Genomic DNA, 20,159 nt, shown 5'->3' with positions numbered 1-20,159 from the left:
GGATTAATCACTAAATTGTTTTTCATTTTAGTGGAAAGCAAAGAAACTAACTAACCGCATTCTAATATTGTTCTTTTAAAGCCAAGCTGCTCTGATGCTGAAAAATGCTCTGTATTTATTTTATCTAACTTGATTTATTTGTTTTTGTTGTTGTTGTTGTTCTTTTTTTTTTTTTTTTTTTTTTAATATGAGGTGAGGAGTCTTTATGTCCTACTGTTTAATGAATTTAGGCACATTAAAGTTCCATGAGGTCTTTTCATTATTATGAACTTTACTAATGTTAGAAAATAAAATATTATAGAATTCACATTTTCTGATTATGCATCTAATTTTATTTAAATACTACTTACAATGATCATTAAAATATACTTAAATTTTGCTACCTTCGACCAATAAGATTTATTTTTACCAGTTTTACATTTACACATATCTGTTTTTCTGTTACTTTTCCCACATGACAATTACCTTTCATTACAAATTTATAAAATCATTTACATTTTAGCAGTTTAAATGTTTCTGCTGACATTTTGTAACTATTACCCTCTTCTAGAATGGCATATGTTCAGGCAGTTAATAAAAAATTAAATGGAATAGCACTAGACAAGGTGAAGCTTTGTATCAGAGTGTTCTGCACATTTCTGAAAATACCATCTTTGTGTTGCAAACTGTGAAGTGAGGTTAGGGCTATGCCAATATGTGTATTTGTCATAACTGTCACAGAGTCCATGAACTAGCCAATCATTCCGCTCTTAATTAGACAGTTACATTTTGCTTTTTAGAAAGCATCCTCACGTAAAATGGTGTCTGAGATTCAAGAAAGGTGCTTGGAGCAAAGGGGGCAGAGAATACCAGCATCACAACACTTTTTATCTGCAAGAAGCAGAGTTTTTAACTGCTGCGTGACTTCTAAATGAGGTATATAAATTGTGTACCATTAGAAATCCTCTCTGGCTGCACAGAGGAAATGTCGCCTGGACTTCCTGGAGAAGAAGGCAACGGGACTGCCTGGGTGTAGGATATTTAGGTGCATGCTGCCTGTGCAGTAAAATAAATCAGAATGTCCACCGGAAAAAAAAAATAAAGGAAAAAAAGTGTGTCGTTAGCTTACTTAGAGATTGTTAAGCATCTGAAGGCTGCACTTGGGTCATTTGTGCTGGTATTAGGCTAGAAGGGCTTGTTTGCATAAAGCCGTGGCTCTTATCAAGCACAGTTTCTCAGTCTCATAAATCTGTCCTGACTTCGTAATGATATTTACAGCACATTCCACTAAATATGGGTTCTGCAGCCAGACTTAGGTTAAAGAAAGCAAAAATTATTAGCAGAACTAATGCTGACTGCCTGCTATATTTCTGTCTCCTTTCTTACTTTTCTTTTTTTCTCCTTACCCTATTTCAGTGGGTATTTGGGAATACACACACACATATATATGTATATATATAAACAAGACCAACCCCAAAGAAAACGCAGTTGCAATTCTTCGTGTATGACTGGATATGTTGTTTGCAGCCATATCATACACCTATGTGTGAACACTAAGTTCACAAAGACAAAGATCCTTTTTAAAAACAAACGTTGATTTACGCTGCTAGAAGGCAGGGTTTGTCTGGTAAGTGCTGGCTGTCCAGGAGGGATTATTAGTGTTTGCCACTAAATTTACCTTGGGATATGACTGTGATAAATTCCTGGCTCCTTATTTAAGCAAAGAAGCACTATATGGGATTCAGAATAAAAGAAGGCTCCAAGCAGAAATTCGGTTTCCTCCCTGGTAAGGGCACCTCTGCTTTGTTTTCCAGCACGGGAGCTGCGGCGCTGTATTAAATGCTTCCTGCAGCCCAGGGTCCCCCAGCGTGCCTGGCTCGGGGCAGATTATTCGCTGTGGGATAGCTCGAAATAAGCTGTTGATAGTCGTCAAAACCCTGACAGTTGAGCAGCAAACGCTGTCGATAGCCAGACAAAGAGTTCTTTGTGGAGTTCCCAAAGTGTAACCGAAGTGGGGGATTTTCAGCTTGTGCTCTGACAGTGGAGATTTTGTGATGCATGGCAAAACTTTAAAGAACAGAAGAGATAGAAAACAATTTGGGGTAACTTGCACGGTTCATCCTATTTTAAATCTTTATTCAATAGGCATATCCTAGAAGTTTTAACAGTCATAGCAGATTAACCTTGCCTGTGCTTTTTGAGGCTAGTCATCTGATGAATTTACATGCGGCCGGATGAAAATGCTATTTGGAGAGAGATTGAGAGTTTATTTGATTAAATCCCTTTCTCCAATACCTTGACCTCTTTCTTGTGAAATAATCAGAACTGTTTAGCAAGAATATTCTGGCATTAATAATGAATTGCTTTTGAGCAGGTTTCTCCTGCTCTGCAACATACCCACTGGCGCCTGAGCTTTTGGGGGGACGTGGGGATCGTGCCGAGTGCTCTGTGTGCAGCCAGCGCCGCTCGGAACACGCTGAACCAACACCTTTCAGTTTGCCTTTGGAAACGTGCGATCTGACCGGCAATTTGCAAGTCAATCTATTTTCGGAGGGTGCGTTCTCGCGGCACGTGTGCCAGTAACTATTGTGTTTGGTGACCGGCTGGGGAAAATGAAGACAGAGCAGCACGGGCTGCGTCCCGTCCGGGTGCCTTGCAGGGCTGCGGGTACAGAAGGCAGCGTGCCCGCAGCATGGCAGGCGGCAGCGCTCGGCACGCGGCACCGCGAGGCGACCCAGTTTGTTGGGTTTAACTCCGCTGCTGACTCCGGCTCTGCACTTTATCCTGCGCCGTGTCTGCAGCAGTTTGAATGTGCCTTCTGCCCAAACTTCGCTCCGAGTGCGCATTATTTGAATACTAATCAGCTTTGTATTTGTTATTTTGAAAAGAGCATTTGTCACTCATGATCACAGAGTGTATTTGAAGCCAAATTGATGACTTTATAGTATTACTTGACTTTAAGGTAATGAGATCACATGCGAGTCTTAAAAGGTACGGTGCTGTTGCCTGTGTACATTTGTGCTGAGATACTTGAGCCGCACACAAGTTGTTATAATAGCTCTATAAGACACCTTCCTACATTGTCAGCCCTGATAAGGCTACACTATCTTGTCTCCCAACTAAATTAAGCTTCATTATAATTTGTTTCTTAATAACATGCACTTCACTGTAATATGTAAAATGCTTGGCTTTCACGAACACCTCTATGGAAAAGCTGTACAGTATCTCATTTGCATTTAGCAATTATATTATATTATAATATATTAAGCTGCAGAAAACCTAATCTAACATCATAATTTAAAATCATAATTTACACTACTTTACAAGGAGCATACAAGGCGGGTTACAATAACACATTGCCTTTCCATATCGGCCAATAAAATTATTTACTCATCTATTATTTAGTTTTCCAAAATGTTCTATATAAATTTTATTCATAAAATTCAGGGAGCCCTTACGGCAGAACTCCGTCAGCCTGCCCCAAACCGCCCAAATATACTAACGTACTGTTTACTGAAATTTAATGACTGGTGCTCCTTTTAATAACTGTTTGGGTTGAACGTTTGAATTAAAGGGGGTGTGGTTTAGGAAAAGAAAGGTTGTTTGAGGAAGGTTTATCCAGATAGCCCATGCTGCTAAAATCTGATGAAATGAGGAAGGATCCATTTTTAAAAGACTTTATCCAGGTTGTGACACAGCATTTGATGAATCATTTAATATGCGACACGTGATGCAGAGAGTCAACAAATGGCTCCTGTTGCAGTCTTTGTTTGTAGCGCGGTTCGACTTGGTCTCAGACAAACTTCAGCAAGCATCAGATGTGAGCCCCTCCCCGCACCCCTGGTCGCTCCAGCATTTTGAACAAGCTTTTATCTGATAGGTATTACTGTTTAAATCTCACATTAGGAATCTAGTGCTAAAAGGAATATGGGCTACTCAGCAACTGATTTACCAGTTAGTGGTTTAATTCTAATAAAGCATCTGGCTTAAATTTATTACTTGGGGTATCAATGTTTTTTTATCTGCCTATATATTAAACGCGGCTACTGAGTTGGCACTGCAGATGCAAGCAAGGTGCCTGCCTCGAGTGCATCTGGTCTCCATCTCTTATATTGCAAGGAGTACTGTGCCGATCACCAGCACTGTGACATTACCTCCGTCTCGATTGCCTCTGTGAAATACCACGAGCCCCCGGGACGCTGTGCACGAGGTGGTGCTCCCAGCCCCAAGGAGAAGCTGCTGCACACATGGGTGCATCACATCACGTTGGCCACGCAGGGATTTCCTGTCACCCGTCCCGATTTCTCCATCCGAGAGGAGGGACACCAGGGATATGCCACGTGCTCTCCTGCCGCGCCGCGGGGCCTGGCAGCGGACTGGGGTCTCGCCTGGCCACCGGTCACCCACCGAGGGGGGCTCGTCCAGGCTGCCTGGCCACCAAGGGGCACGGCGTGGCTGTCAGCTCTGCTCTGAAACCAGGTCTTGGTGAAAATGCTAAGTGATGATAGACTGGAAAAAAGGGAAGAGGAAAAGCGGTTTTGCCGTTAATAGTAGAAATTAAACAAATGCTCTCATCCCTCCTTACCCAGGCCCTGCAGACCAGTGTTTTGGCGTGGATGTGTCACATCAATGTATTAGGTGCAGAGCCCAGAAAATGCCTGAAAATGAGAGAGCCTTAAATCTAACCGTTATTTTTAATTTAAAAACAAACGAGGGCAGTGTTGGTTGGCACTAGTAAGAGATCCCCCCTCCCAGGGGTGCTGATCCACTGATGGTTTATGCTCTTTGCAGGAGTGTCTGCTCACTTCCAGTGCAGAGTTAGGGCTTTGTTATCCAGGATATGAGGGCTTATGATTAATAATAATAATCATAAAATAAAACAAAATAAAACAGTACAAGAGCTTGGGAATAAGCCGTGTGTTAGGAAAAGAGTTTTGGACACAGGTCTCACGTTCAGTAGAAGTGCCTTTGTACCTGTAAGTGCATGGTCCAGACCCAGAGCAGATGGTGGGTACTCTGCCAGTGAATGATGCCTATGGTGTCTGCTGTGCTTTACATAAACAAAAATACTTTGCATACTTTAATTAAACTGTATGCTGAATCATTTTGCGCAGTGATATTAATGCTCCAGTGTATGACATTAGTGTACATTCCTCGTTGAGAATATTAATGATGTCATTGTGCACTTGCAAGGATATTGGCAGTTTATGTGATAATTGTATAATTTTTAAAAATAGAAATTGCCCCAAATAGGTTGGGGTGCAAAAGCTCCAAGATTTATTTCGTACCTCTGTGAGCAGCATCTTATTTGGTATGACCGTCTCCATAATCGGGGTTTCACTAAAGCATGCATCTTGAATTTTGGGTGACTGGAAGAGGTCACTGCTTCTCCAAGGAATCGCAGAAATCATGGGATGGCCTGGGTTGGAAGGGACCTCAAAGATCATCCAGCTCCAACCCCCGGCCAAATGAAACTAGTAGGTTCTGCCTTCCCAGAAGGCAGATTGTGGAGGATCCAACTACAGAGCTAACGTGGTTTAGATCTTGATAGAAAAGACCATCATCCTTCTCTGAAGCTTTCCAAATTCGCATTCACATATTTATTTACACTTCAGCTACACAAACTGTGAAGGCAAATCGCTAACTGCAGCTCACCTTATCTTTAGCCCTTTTCTCTGACCTAACTTCTCCAGAATATTCTGGCCCTTCTTATTGTTCAAGGTGGCTGTGACAGACAATATGGGAGAACCCATTGTTTCACTCTCCTCATCCTCCTGTGTACGTTATTCTTTGTACTCTGCTATTCTGATTTTGCATTTTTTTTCCTTGTCGTTCAAATACAATAATCTTTCTCTTTCTAGTTTTGTCACAGACTTGCCTTTCATTGTTGTTTTTTTCTTGCTTTCCTTTACCCAAATATTGCTTTTTGAGATTTCTTCTGTGTGTCACCACACAGCCCATTCACATTCGTCTCTTTGGCCTTTCACGTGCTTTTATGCACAGCCTCTGTGCATCCTGGAAACCTGCCTTTCAATTCCCATGAACTCTTGGAGCAAGACCAAAGTTCAGTTTTATCTTCCAAAGGATGAAATGGGGACAAAGTCTGAGACTTTGCTAAATCCTAAGCCAGCTTCTTACCACCTGGCAAGAAGAAATGAGATGCAATTTTTCCACCTCACGCTTCCAAGCTTCATCTTGCACTGAATCCCAATTGCAATCTGCGGTTCGCTCTACATTCTTAGCGAAGGCAGCAAACAACATCATTTCCATAGAAAGCCTATGCTCTGTGATGTCCCAGTGAAGGCTCCAATATAAATGGTGTGTGAACACAAATCAACACCTACTTTTAAAATTTTTAATGGTTTCCACTGTTGCATGTTCAAAATCACAACTGGTGTTAAGCTTTGGCATGTATTCTGCATTGTTGCTATATTATGATGAAGAATAAGCAATAGATTGGGAAATAAATGTGTGTAAAAATAATAAATCCAGGAATTACACGTGCAACTGATACAGAATATTAACCTTTCAAAAGCAGTGAATGCACAGAGGAAAGTCAGTGCAGTTGTTCAGTTCAGCCTGTGATACTGTGTGATAAGTTAGCCAATGAAGCCAAAGCATGAAAAGATAAGTTACAGTATCTCCTGGCGTGAATATATAATGAACATTTACCCTTGACTTCAAAAATGTTACAAATCAGGTTGCTTTTCTCAGGCTTATGCCTATATTTTGGAGCATTGTTCCCTGAAATCAAAGGTGTCCTTTGTTCCTGTGCGTGACTCTGAACCCTGGAGCTGACTTGTAGAGTCTATAGACTGCTTCAGACTTCAGTAGGTTGACTTCCAGCCTGAGCAAAGCCCTAGGTGAAAAGTCCTTGAACTTTCTATTCATTGTCTGTCTTCTTCTTTATTACGTTTAAATTGATTGACTCTGCAATCCCATTATAAGTATAATATTTCCCAAGTTATTTAGCTGTGCTCTATTTTTGCTGGAGACCTGTAATATCTTGAGCACTCATTTCTGACAGATCTACTTCTCTGTTGAAGTTTCTTGTCTGAGGTATTTCAGGACATGTGTGTGAAGTTTTCCCTGATAAATGCCTTTGTTTTGGGAAACCTGTTTCATGCATGTACTTACAACATTATAAAAGTCAGCTAAAAATAAATAAATAAATAAATAAATATATAAAGAACGAGATAAGAGGCATCTGAGTAATCCATTGAGGTAAAAAATAACTCTCATGTCTATTTTTTTAAATCGTTGTGATCTCCAGAACAAATGTTTTCTTATATAAAGGTACGGTAACAAAACATAAAAGTGCCCCTTTTGTCTTTCCCTTGGTTCTCTGAGTATATGTTTTAATGCTGACCCTCCAGACAAGACACAGACAATAACCAGCTATGGCAGAGAAACTCTTCCCTTCTGCTGGCTGTGCGGGCATCTCTCCGTTCCTTTCTGTGCAGATCCTCACATCTCGGTGACAGCTGATGTTAACAACACAAAAATGCGCACTCAGAAGTGATTAATCACACTATGCTTTAAAAAGTGGTTGAGGTATTTTAGTTACTTTCTACAAATTCAGCTCTTGCTTGCCTCTCCGAGCTTTCAGCATCCTTCTGGCCCTCGTGCCTCTGGCATTCCCTCCATGTGGGCTGGGGAGGTGCTGCCAGGAGGAAGGGGTGGGTTCACAATTTGGTTTTGATCCCTCACAAAGGAAGGGGAGGGAAATAAATTAAACAGATATGGAATTTCCTTTTACCAGTGTACGGCGCTCTACAGCAAACTGTGGTTTTCTCTGCAGTTACTCCTTTTGATTTGGGGCCATGCTGATGGGTTTAAAGACAATACCATCCCACTTTATTTATTCACATACCTCTGAGCATAGTTAACATATGCATGATATATATTCGGGGCACACATGTAATACGTATGTGTGCACACCTGGCTGTGTAAACAGCAGCACGGGTTGTACGGGAGGGCTGCTCAATGCCCTGGTGTGCACAGAGACATCACTGACCTCTTTGAAGGATACATGCGCTACCATTTCATTTAGCATGAAAATGTACAAAAAAGTTGCTCTTTTTCTGTTGCATATCTTTGTATTTCTGCATGGATGTGTATGTTCCTATAAGTCACCACAACGTAAATACACATCTTTTGGCTATAAGACCAAACTGACGTCTTGATCATTAAAGATTGCATGACATTTTTATAGCAGCACAGGTGTTAACCTTTATGTCTTAACTCGGTGCAAATGTGGGTAATTACAGAGTAAGCGATCCCGATGCTGGCTGAGCACTTGCCCGGCCCCGTGCAGCCATTGGGAGCCAGGTGGCCAACTTCAGCTGGGGGCAAACGAGGGTTTGCTCCAGTTTGGGATCAGCCTAAATTACAGGAGGCAATAATCTCCTATGAGGACAGCCCAGATCAGTAGGGATAAGGCACTCAGCAGTGCTGTGGAGAGGAGTGGAGCTGGTGCCTGTTATCGCAGCCGTGTGCGTACCAGATCATCTTATCACCAGGCAAAGCAGATGAGATAATGCTGATTATCTTAAGTTTCCTGGTTATGTGCATAGTGTTTTTAACACCTTGCAGAGATGGAAAGGACCACGAAAGAATATATATATATATATATGTGTGTGCATAATATCTTTTACCCTTTCTTATGCAGGTACTTTGCAGGAGCTTTAAATGCCACTGCTGGAGCACAAGATTCAGATGGCACGTGGAGGGAAGAGAGAAAAATTAGGAGGATCTTCATTTCAAGCCCATTGGAAGGAGTACAGTAGAGGTAAATTAATTGCCACAATGTGGCTATCTGCCCTGGATGAAATGCTGTCGGACTGTAACTTAGGGCATGTAAGCTTCTGGGGGAGCACTGTTAAGGGAATCCACGATAGCTCTTCTAGTTTGGAAGAAGGTCGGAGGATTGGGAAGTGCCACATGCACATCCCCATTTGCTCATGTAGCACTGCATTAATTGAAATGCAATTTAGAAAATTTGAAAGTACCATTTGATCAAGACCCTTTTCCCCACACAGGGTAACCTCCCCTGTGACAACACACTTGACTGCTGGCATTAGTGTAATAGTTTAGGCCAATTTTAATACGATTTAAGTGATGGAAGTGTGAGGTTCTGGGCATCACCCTGGCGAGGAGTAGCCTGACAAAGACGGTGAGGAGAAGCCATGCAGGCTCTGGAGTTAACAGCCTTTCCCTACAGCGTTTAAATTGAGATGTTTTTACCCTGTGTTTTCTTTCCCATATTTTATTTTATTCTTCTCTGATAGTTTCCTCATCCATGCAGTGATCAGCCCTGATATACGATAAGGATTTTCACTTGAAGGACTGTGCATCTTTAAAATGTCTTCCCTTTATTCTTCCTAGTTCTTACACATGTAATTTCCCCTTTAATTTGACATCATTTAACGGCACATTACACGTCAATGATGTGATCTGTGAATATTTACAATGTTCGTGTCATTTTTATTTTCTAATCCAATTTAAGTAGCTCTGCTTTTTATGACATCATGAATTCTTCAGTCTTTTTAGTCTTTTTGGAACTAATTATTCCATTAGTTCCTTTGAACTAGCTTAGTGTTGTCAGTCATTTTCTTCCCTTTTGATCATAAGACCTTTGCTGCCCTCCTTTGCATGTGCTGCCGGAGCCCGAGGAGTGTGTGACCACTGCTAATAACTGTGCCGGGCTCCTCGCCCCCTCCCCCAGCCAGGCTCTGCTGCTGAACCAAAATCCTATAGAAAGTCTTCGAATGTAGTTAACTAAGTAACTTTCAACTCATTTGGACTTTTATGTCTTCACGGTAAATGTCTTCACGCGGCACTTCAGGACGCGGGGCTCGGGCTGCAGAGGACACAGCTCCCAGCTCTTTGCCTTTTTGCTTGACATCTAGGAAGAGATGTAACAAAAAACAAAGCGAATGATTTTGAGTGTAAAAGGGAAAGAAAACACGAAATGAATTTCACTTGCTACCATATGGTCCAACTCATATATTGTGACTCATGGTTTGTGCTTATTTTTAATATCTGGGCTTGATACACGGTCGGAGGAAGGTAGGCTTAACTTGTTAAACAGCCCAGGCTGCCTTAACGCTTTGCAAATCCGCTTGGCTGTCAGCATCCAACGGAGGCTGAAATGTGCCATAAACAAACTCAGACCAGCAGAGATTCCCAGTCTGCCTGCAGGACCTGCATCTCCTCGGCTGCCTTGTTTACTGGGAATGTTTAACATTTCCTCTGTAATGCTAAAGAGCTCTGTTGTCTGTTGCTGCCCTCTGTAGTGATGTAGTAGAGACCACAAGACTTCTCTTGTGCAGCAATAATTCTGTTTATTAGCAATTGCAAATGCATTATAAAATTAACTGCAAATCTGTGTTTTTCTCATTCTTTGCTTCTGTGGCTTTTGCTTTTTTAGGATTACGCGATCTTCACAGAATTATCAGATTGACAGGCCTGCGTGTCTTTTTAATTTTTATTTCCATGCAATTAGTGTTTAGAATATGACAGGATAACGCTTTAGAATGTTTTAAGTATGCATCTTAAAACCCATAAAAAAATCAAATAATTTTACACAGATCATAGAAACAGGAAAGGCATTCTTCTAGATTTCATAGCACAGCAACTGCTTTTCTAAAAGAAAAGGGCAAATTCACAGAAAATCCTATGCTCTGCTCATTGTGTCATCTCTTTGAAACTTTAGCTAGATAAAGCAACTTTTTTTTTTTATACAGCTGGATGCAAAATGCGTAGTACTTGGGGAATAAAAAGCAAATATTGACATATGTCTGTTGTCTGGCCTCTTACATGGTTAAACAGATTTCTCCTCAGGACAGTGCTCACTGATAAGCATCAGCATTACATAGTAGCAGTAAGTGCAATGTAAACTCTGATTGCTGAGGAAAGAATGTTACCCGGCAGAGTAATTACCTGGCATCCCTATATTGCCCTAATTATTTTTTTTCTCTTGGTATAAAATTAAAATACATTACATTTGAAAACAGAATAGTTTATAAAACTTTCAGTAAAATTAGGCAATGTATTGTAAACAGAAATCCTCCTATTTTAGGTGATGGAAACAGAAATCTCTCCCTGTTGTTTTAGAGAAGTTTTCAAATAGTGCTGGGTTAGTGCTGGTTGTGGACTCTAATTTTTGTATAGTGGCAAATGTTTTCGTTTTCAAAAGGCAATCTGTAAGCTTGGCAAATGTTTTCGTTTTCAAAAGGCAATCTGTAAGCTGGCCCTAGCCATCTTCTGTGTGATACAACAGGCTTGACGTGATGGAATGACTAATTCTCAAAGTCTGAAGCACGTGGGACGTGACGTTTGGAACACGTGCACTTCATTTTAGGCTGTATTCAATGAAACGGTATTTTAATCTGGAGATCAGAATGACTCTTCAAAGACGATCGCATATTTGCACCAGCCGTGCATTAAAATTTTTAGGTGTCTGTGATGTCTGTCTGCTTGGAGTGTCTGAGAAGGTCCTGCAGTGGTTGTGGCTGGTGCAGTTGGAGTGGGGTTCACAGGAGGTGGTTCTCCATCCATCACAGTGGACAGTCTGGACTGACATCACCGAATGAAGGCAAGAAATGGCCTTTAAAGTAAAACTAGAATAGGGGAAAATTAACCTGCGAAATGTAGAGCATCTGTTTTTCTTCTGTTTTTTTATTTCCACAAATCTTAGGTTTCTGAAAGGTTAATTTTTCTCCTGTATCTGTTTTGAAATTTCCATCCTCCTCCTCCTCCGGTTCCCCCTTCTTTTCTCTGATCTGCTCTCACCCCTTCCTTCTCAATCTTATCTCTTTTGTTCCCCTTCTGCTCACACATAAGCTTTTCCTTTTATCTTCCTAAATAAATTCTCACAGTGTCAATAATGGCCACTATTTTTTCCCCTCAAACTTCAGCTTCTGGAGAAAAAGAACAACTTTTCCGGGTACTGGGCATTTAACATTTTTTCTAGTTCTAACTTTAAATGATATTTTTCAGACTTTCACAGAGGTTTATAAAATGGTAAAATAGTGCTGCTGCTCCTAATAGTAAGAAGGAAAAGCCCTCTTCCTGAATCCAGCCCAGTCCAATCTGAAAGCTGAACAGGAGCCCCTGGACCCTGCCCAGACACCCGAAACAGGCCATACTAGCTCCATGCATTTCCATGCAATGTTTCTTTCAAGACTCATTAATTTAAGCTTTATTATCTTGGATTCAAACCTATAAATATATAACAACTACCTAAAGAGTTCTCCTTGGCAGGGAAGTGTGGACACTGATCAAGCAACCGCTGGAAGTTCTCTTTCCAGCTGCCAGTTGAGCTTCCCCTTATTTTGTAGTACACCAGCAGCTAGAACATCTAAGCGTGCTCAGGATCTCCTTGTGGTAGGCAAACAGAATTTGTGTCCTCAAAAGTTCGTAATTAGGCAAGATATAAAATTTTTACCAAAACAATGTTCTTGCCAGACTAAAATTCAATTCTTGCTCTTAGAGTGGTGCTCAGCCAGGAGACCACACAGTCTTACAACTGACTGTGATACATCCAATACTGCTCTCCCATAAACTGAAAGAAGCTATGGGTATTTAAATATGTAAGAGCAAGGCATCAAAAAATTGATCTTGACTATTATCTTCAATCTCCTGTATCATTATTTTAAAAATATTAAAAATGAAGGTCTGCATAGATCTGAAAGATAAAAATATTTTGAGAAGTAAATAGAATTAAAATCTAAAAAAATCCCACACAACCACAAAACAAACAGAAAACAATAAAGTCAGACAAATAACTTTCCATATTAAATAAGAAAAGGAAATAACAAAAGAAATGTAGTCTTTATAGCATAGCTAGGCATTAAATTTATATGCTAATAATTACATATTTGTTAGAATGAATAGTTCAAATCAGTCTGAGCAGGTAGAATGAAAAGCAGTAAAATGCATTGTGGAAAGGATTTTCTTTAATCCCACTTGCCTAGCCTATATGTATGTGTGTGTGTTTTTTCTCTCCTAGAAAGATCTCTAGGGAGGGACTGACACCCCCCACCAGGCAGAAGAGCTTCCTTTTCCTTTCAGGAGGCATCTTTTGAAATATTTCCTGTGTTTGGAAGTTTAAAGGAGAGCCACCAGATACTATTGAATTTGCTAATAAATATGGAGAACAGGGGGGATTTTTTTTCTCCACAAAATGATCTGCAATGGGAGCTAAAAAAACAACAGCCAAACCAGACTCAAAAAAACTAACCCCAAATAAAAGACAGAACACCTTTTTTAAGCAAGTTACAAGTCAAACCCTTTATTGATGACACATTGCAAAAATAACCCCCCTTTGTTACTCTTTCGTGTGCAAACGGGAAGAAACGCATATTCTTCTTCTGAACTGAGGATATTTAGTTTGTAATCATTTAGGAGCAATGAAGTGGAACTCCATTAGGTCCATGGCTGTTCCGATGCAGCTGCACTGATGCTCAGCGTAGATGGTGCTCAGCGTAGAGGCAGGTTAAATGGAAAAAGAAATGACTGCAACTATCTTATAGAAAAGTCTATCTAGTGTAATTAACGCAGCTCTCGCATTTGTAATAATCACTATAATGGCCATAGGCAAAGCAGGCTGCTTAGTTAATTCTCTGTAAATTTTCCACGTGTTTACATTGTATGTTGAAAAAGTACCAACCAACCCGGTGTATCCAAGTGTTTCCAATGGGATGAAGGGAACTATTCCAACTTAGTTTGGAATAAGACATTTATAATTCAGGAAGTTATTTAATTCATATTCTAATGAAAACAGGATACCAGGCCATCCAGAGACAGTAAGACCTATGTGATTTCTGTTAACTTCATGGGAAAGCTTACATGCACAAAATTTCACTTATATAAATTTGGCATTGAAGCTATCTTTTTATATATATATATATATATATATATCAAATATAAATAATCTCTAATATTAGAAATCAAATCCTCAGTCTCTACTGAGCTGCATTTAAATTATCTGAATATCGATTGTTTTGCTAGGAGAATTGCAATTCAGATTTTTCTGTTATTTTTTTTTATTTCTGTCTATATTTTGTTATTTATTGATTGAGCCCACTGGAAAAATTAGCTGTACTGTTATTTCCCTGTGGTTACCTGAGTTACTCACGGAAAGCAGGCTTTCCCTTGGCTGCCCGTGGCTGGCTGAGGAGCGAAGCTGGGCCAGGGCCGGGCGGCGTTGCCGTGTCTGTGCTCGGCACTGCGGTGCCCGGGGTCCCTGGGGACATGGGGTGGGTGGTGGAGTGGGGTCCTGGCCCCATTGCACCCAGGCGGTGGGAGCCCCCCAGGCTGGGGTGCTGGTGGGGCAGCCCCAGGGCACGGCCAGCCCCCTCGGCATGCTTTGGGCACGAGCCTGGTGTGCAGCAGTTTGGTTGCCGGTGGTAGAGGGCACGCGTTACCTTCTGCCCTAATTAGTAAGTCCCTTCTCACCCCGTCTGCGTGGAGGGCTCAGGGTAATAAACCAGTATCGGAAGTTTTGCGTCCGATTCATTGCAGCTTTCCTCGGCTGCAAAATGCATCAAATAAACAGTTTCGACTCTCTCAGCCTCAGGAAACGCTTGAGTCTCAGAAAAGCATATAATTGAGTGTACCTGTGGTACAGGGCTGTGTCTAATCAGCCGTCTGTGTAGGTGGGTAGTGTCAAGTGCCATTCATCTGCTTCCCCTGAGATCTGTGGAAACAAGGAGGAGGGGTAGTGATAAGACAAAGATATATAACCATGTTGACCACTGAAGTACACGGTTAACAACTTAATTATCTGAGTTCAGCTATCAGTCAGAAACAAACCTGTACAATTTAGACATACTTTATAATTTGCTATAAAAATGGCATAATGATAAGGACAGTGTTGCTGGAATTAGAATCTGCATTAAGTGTGTTTAATTTAATTTTTCTAATTATATTTCTAATAGCTTAAATATGTGCACTGATAAAATGGTTAGCCACCTGCATTTAAATGCCACCTGATGCGTTTATTTTGGAACAGTAGAAGATTGATATAATTTGAGCTTCAGTTCCTCTGAAAATTCCTTTATTAATGGGTGTTAAATTATTCTTTGTGGCTGGGCTGCACATGAAGTTATAGAGCTGCTATCATTGTGGGAATCGCTCTGAAACGCTTTAAATCTGAAAACCTTCTTTTGTATTTTCTGAACTGTGGTCGGGGTCTGTTTAGTTAAGATCTAAAAGTTTCATTGTTTTTTCACAGTTCTTTGGTCTGCCTTTGCTGTGGGATACTTTCTTAATTAAAAAAGTTAAAAAGTTAAAATTTTTGCATAGTAGTATGTGGATTGAGTGTATTGACATATAAAGCATCTTCAAATGGTATGGATTTATCAAATTAATTTAATAGCCAAAAATACAACTGACTATATTGCAGTTTCAAGGAGATCTACCTGTTCTCATATGTTTGAGGTTTTCTAAATAATCCCTCATCAAGCTGAAATTGTACACTTTTGTCTAGATCTCTGTCAAAGTGAGTATTAAAAAAAAAAAAAGATTGGAAAAAGTATTAAAAAACCACAGCTTTTTTCCTTTCATATGAGTAAATGGAAATTGACTCTTTGTTTAATTTTGTGTGGCCGATCCTGCAAGGGGATGTCTCCAGGCTGATTTGAAATGTGTAAGAAATTACAAATAAAATAATGATTAAAAAAGCCCACTATTTAAAAATCAAAATAGCTTAATTTCACGAATTGTACACTGAAGTTATTTCTACAGGGCTATGAATAGAGCGTAAATCCATAAAATCAATTATATTAATTGTTTATTTGTACTTCGACAATACATTTATTTTTTTTTGAGGTTTGCTACCTAAAGATGAAGTTATTCTGTGATTGCGACCCAGGGAAATCAGGGTAGAGCAGGAGCCCTTCTGCTGGGGCAAATTAGACGCAGAGTCTGGGTGGATGGAGAATGTAGAGGATAAGAAGCTAGGCCAGGTGGAAAGCCTTTCTCGCTGCCTCTCGCTGTTCCGCTCGGGCCTCACGGCCGCACAGCTCCTCTGCGCGCCGCCCCTGGTGCTCGCGGTGCTGCGAGGGTCCCCCCGCGCCTTGCGGAGCGGGCAGGGGGCTGCCGCAGCCCTGCTTTCCTGCCCGCTGCTCCCCTGCCGTGCTGCCCGTGGAGGCGGCACGTCGTGCTGGGTGCTGGTGGCGATGGAGCGGGCAGCGCGTGGTGCCCCGTGCTGAGGGAGGTGCTGCGGCCACGCAGCGAGGGGCCACGGCACGGCCCCCAGTCTGTCCTGCAAAGCTAAATGCATATTGCTGCTTTCCCCAGAGAACATCGCCGTCTGACACATCCTCAGTAACGTGTCACCCCTGCCTTGTGCTTTCGGGGACTGGCTCCGTCGGGCCTGCTGCCTGCTGGTGTGGTCCTGCCATGCCTCCGCCTTCCTCGTGCTCCCGTGCTTGCCCCGGTGTGGGGTTTTAAAAAAACATCCAAAGACCCTCTTATTTTGATTCGAGAGCCAATGCTGGAAAAAGTCAGTGTGCAAATCTTGTCTTAAGCACTTTAAACAAGAAGAACACTGATTTTTCAAAACAAAACGCAACGAAACTCCGGGCTCCGTCTAAGCCCCTTGAAGTCCATGGGATTCCTTTTATTGACTCCGCTGAGCGCTGGATAAGGCAGCAGACGCGAACGCCACACATACAGAGGGACCCCTACTACTTGGCATATGATTGTTTTCAATTTCATGGCCCTTTGATCTCGTATGGATTCCCTTAACATTTACCTTGATATAAGAAATATTTTCAGTTGCTCGCACCAGAGGCATATTAATCCTTAAATATTTATACCTGGAGCAGGGGCGCGGGGACAAGCTCTGGGGCACGGTGGGACTGGGGCACAGCGGTGCCCGTGCTGTCGTGGCCATGTGTGGCCAGCCCCTGCTTGCTCTGCGGTAATTCGCCCCTTCGCCCACGGCTGTGTTCAGGTTTGCTGTTTTTCCCGTCTATCGACGTATTTTCTTTTCAGATCAATCCCATAGTTGGTTAAAATTGATAAACGCACTAACAAAATAATGCTTTTTTTCCCCCCAGCACTTAGCCAATCTTAGCTATCACCGAAGCTCTTCCATAAAAGATCGTTTAGGAGCCAATCTTTTGAGTACGATGCCAGAATATAATTGGACATTATTATGCCCACACCTGTGTTTCCTGGGCTGCATGCAACACTCGCCAATGGCTCAGCATAAGAAGAAATACTCGGTTTAGATCATCTGGCAGAGAAGGACGATAAACCGTAACTGGTCTTTATTGTCTTTTTTGATGAATTCTAATGAAATGAATTAATCTCCATAGAAAAGTAGAAGTTTTTATAGCTGTAAACGTGTATCTGAAATGAGCTACAAATTTGCTGAGACTATTTTAGGGCAGGTGCTTTCTTGCACTGAGGGTTTTGTGTACAGCCCTGTTATTGTTCACTTATGTTCCACGCTTTTTTTTGGCAGCAACGCGCTCTGTTTGAAAGACTTTATTATACGACCCTTTATGCCCGTGTAATATGGCCAGCAGCGTATGTCCGAAGCACTTTTTAATGGAGCAGCTTTGAGCCATTGCCAAAATGTTGTTCCCTCCCGTGAGGTGCTGTTGCGGGCAGCACCAGGCTGGTGCCGGCCCCTGCCGGAGAGGGTGCTGGTGTTGGGTGAACACTGCCAGTTGGGGAAAAGCATGGACCGGGGGCAAAGCTTTGGGTTTATGAGGACGCACGATGTTCCCGCTGCACGCTGCTGAGGCACGAGGCGCTTCCCCTGCTGCTGGCTGAACGCTGCCGGCCCCGCACTTCCGTGACAAACACTTTTATAATGCTTCATTACAGCACGCGGCTGAGAGACAAGTGAGAGGTGTGAGTGCAAGAAAATGAAATCAGTATTTAATTACTAAATATTCTACATCTAAAATAAAAAAAAAAAGCTTAAATAATTCAGTTTGATTTGGTCTAATTAGCCTGATTTCCTAGTATTTAGCCCTAATTATGTGATACATAAGCCCTAATTATGTGGTACGTATACAGTGTGCTCTCTAAAGTTAAAGATCAGAACGGATACTGACTTAAATGATAAAATATGTTAAATTATTAATTATAATTAATCTTACAAAATAGGCATAATTAGTTTAAGTACTTTAGATATTCTACTTAATAGCATTACGCATTATATGCAAGGTTTGAACATTTTACAAATACTGTCTGAAATGAAAAATGCCGGCAGGTTGTTGGGTTTAACCAAGCTCTCCCGGCAGGGGCTGGGCTGCCCGTCCCTGCCCCAAAGCGCCCGGCTCTCCCTGCCTCGGCTCTCCCTCGGGGCTGGGCTCTTCCCCTGGCAGTTTACCCCCATGGTGCCACATCGCTGACCTGCTGCATAACGTGCAGGCAGTGGGAGAGCTCCAAAGGGGTCGGATTTTGCAGGTGGTAAAATGCGCTTTTGCAACATTCGCCTCTTTGCTTGATAACCAGTAGAACTGCCCCTGATTTGAGGCCGGGAGGTAAATGAAGCACCCTCGCGAGCGGGGCTGAACACAGCAGGAGCAGGTTTGCTCGAGGCCATTGCAGCTCCGGTCTTGCAGCTGCAGGGCAGCGCAGCCCCCAAGCAGCTCTGCTCACTGGCGGGGACCAGGCTTGCTCCTTCCAGCAGCTGCAAGAGCTGCAGTGAGATGCATTCAATCGGTGCAGGGAAAGATTGGTGAGATATTTACAGTTCTTCTACTTAAAACATGCTTTACAACTCATTTCTCTAATGTAACGTTGGCAAAATTAGGCTGAAATGGCTGTGAAAACTGCCTCTCACCAGATTTCTTTTATAGTTCTGTCTCCTGGTTAGGTCAGAAGTTCGTGAGGTCAGCTTTCCTTGGCCGTTGTGGTGAATATGCAGCAATGTGCAGTAGTGAAAAAAGAGTAGATTCCAAAATCCCTTGAAAAGGTGTTTTTCATTTCAAGATTTGTGGAGAAAAGGGGTAGGAAGACATTCAAGGATATTTTCATAAACTGATTCACTCAGTATTAAAACCTATGCCAATGGTTTACAACAGTTTCACTGCGTTCCGGCACGAAGCCAAAGTATTAATGTACATAATGAAAGATAGTAATGAGTTCACCTTGAAAACAGTCACGTTATCAATACTACAAAGGCTCTCTATTTCTTATTTTTAAATTCCCTGCTGTAAAAAGTAGACCAAAATAAGCTTGAAAACATTGCTTGAAGATTTTCTTGTTGGGTTTTGATGACAGTTAGAGAATGAAAGCACACCATAATCCATTACTACTTACATTCTTTTACGGCGAATTTTACAAATAGTTTTTTGCTTTTTTGCTTTATATGAGTACTTGTGTATGTGTTCCGGTACAATATGAAATGCATATGCATTGTATCAAAGTGCATGTGCACTGCAAAGTGTGTGTGCATGCACTAAATAATCATCCACAGCATCATATCTTCATCTTGGGTGGGCAGGCAAAGTGGAACACAGACACAAGCCAGGCTTGTAATTGTGAAGATGTACTGTGAAATATAGGGGATTTGATTTGCCATACTTTTTTTTTTTTCCTATATAACAGCAAACCACATAAAATCACAGTGAAGAAGACTTGAAGAGTGGAAACTAAGTATAGTAACGTTGTGTGCGTATATGTTAGAAATCTCTTTAAATAGTTCAAACTATTTATACCGACGCAATGTTTGAGGAATTGGAAGTGCCAAGAGCATGAAACTGAGTGCGGAGAAGATAAAATGTAAGAGAAGTAACCTGGGGTGTGGTTTATAATTAATGTGGTCAAATATACCAGGCCAAGGAACAGCAGAGAGTGGCATGAGAACATCGTGGTGGTAATATCCAAGCCTTCTGCAGGTGGGGTGCAGGTGGAAGGGTCCCAGCAGGGGTTGGGAGCTGCAGGGCAGCCACCAGCCTGGCCCAGGGCAGCGAGACCTAGGGAGGGCCAGCTGCTGGGAAAACGTCTTCTGCACCTCCTGGGTTGCTAAAGCCATGCGACGTTGCTCATAGCAGGCTGGGCTCCTCCGGCTGCCTTAAATCGGCTGTTGAACATAACTACACCACGCCACGTGTGACTTACACCTGATTTTGTGTTTGCTGTTTCTCATGTCATTCCATGAAGGGCTGATCCTGGAAAGTTACATCACTAGGAGCCAGTAGGAA

At 41.8% G+C, this 20,159-nt stretch overlaps 1 long non-coding RNA gene across 1 annotated transcript in view; it reads left to right on the top strand.

Annotated features, from left to right (window-relative positions):
* The window catches only part of LOC308198389, a 108,396-nt gene that overhangs the window by 78,067 nt on the left and 10,170 nt on the right, over nucleotides 1–20,159 (top strand). Inside the window, exon 5 of the long non-coding RNA XR_013953878.1 lies at nucleotides 8,651–8,770. This is a non-coding gene — a long non-coding RNA (uncharacterized lncRNA). The remainder of the gene's footprint in view (nucleotides 1–8,650; nucleotides 8,771–20,159) is intronic.

The sequence above is a fragment of the Anser brachyrhynchus genome (genome assembly GCF_964034855.1).
Source record: "Anser brachyrhynchus genome assembly, chromosome: 7".
NCBI lineage: Eukaryota > Metazoa > Chordata > Aves > Anseriformes > Anatidae > Anser > Anser brachyrhynchus.
The sequence above is the reverse complement of the archived record's forward strand: the minus strand, read 5'-3'. Positions and strand labels throughout refer to the sequence as shown.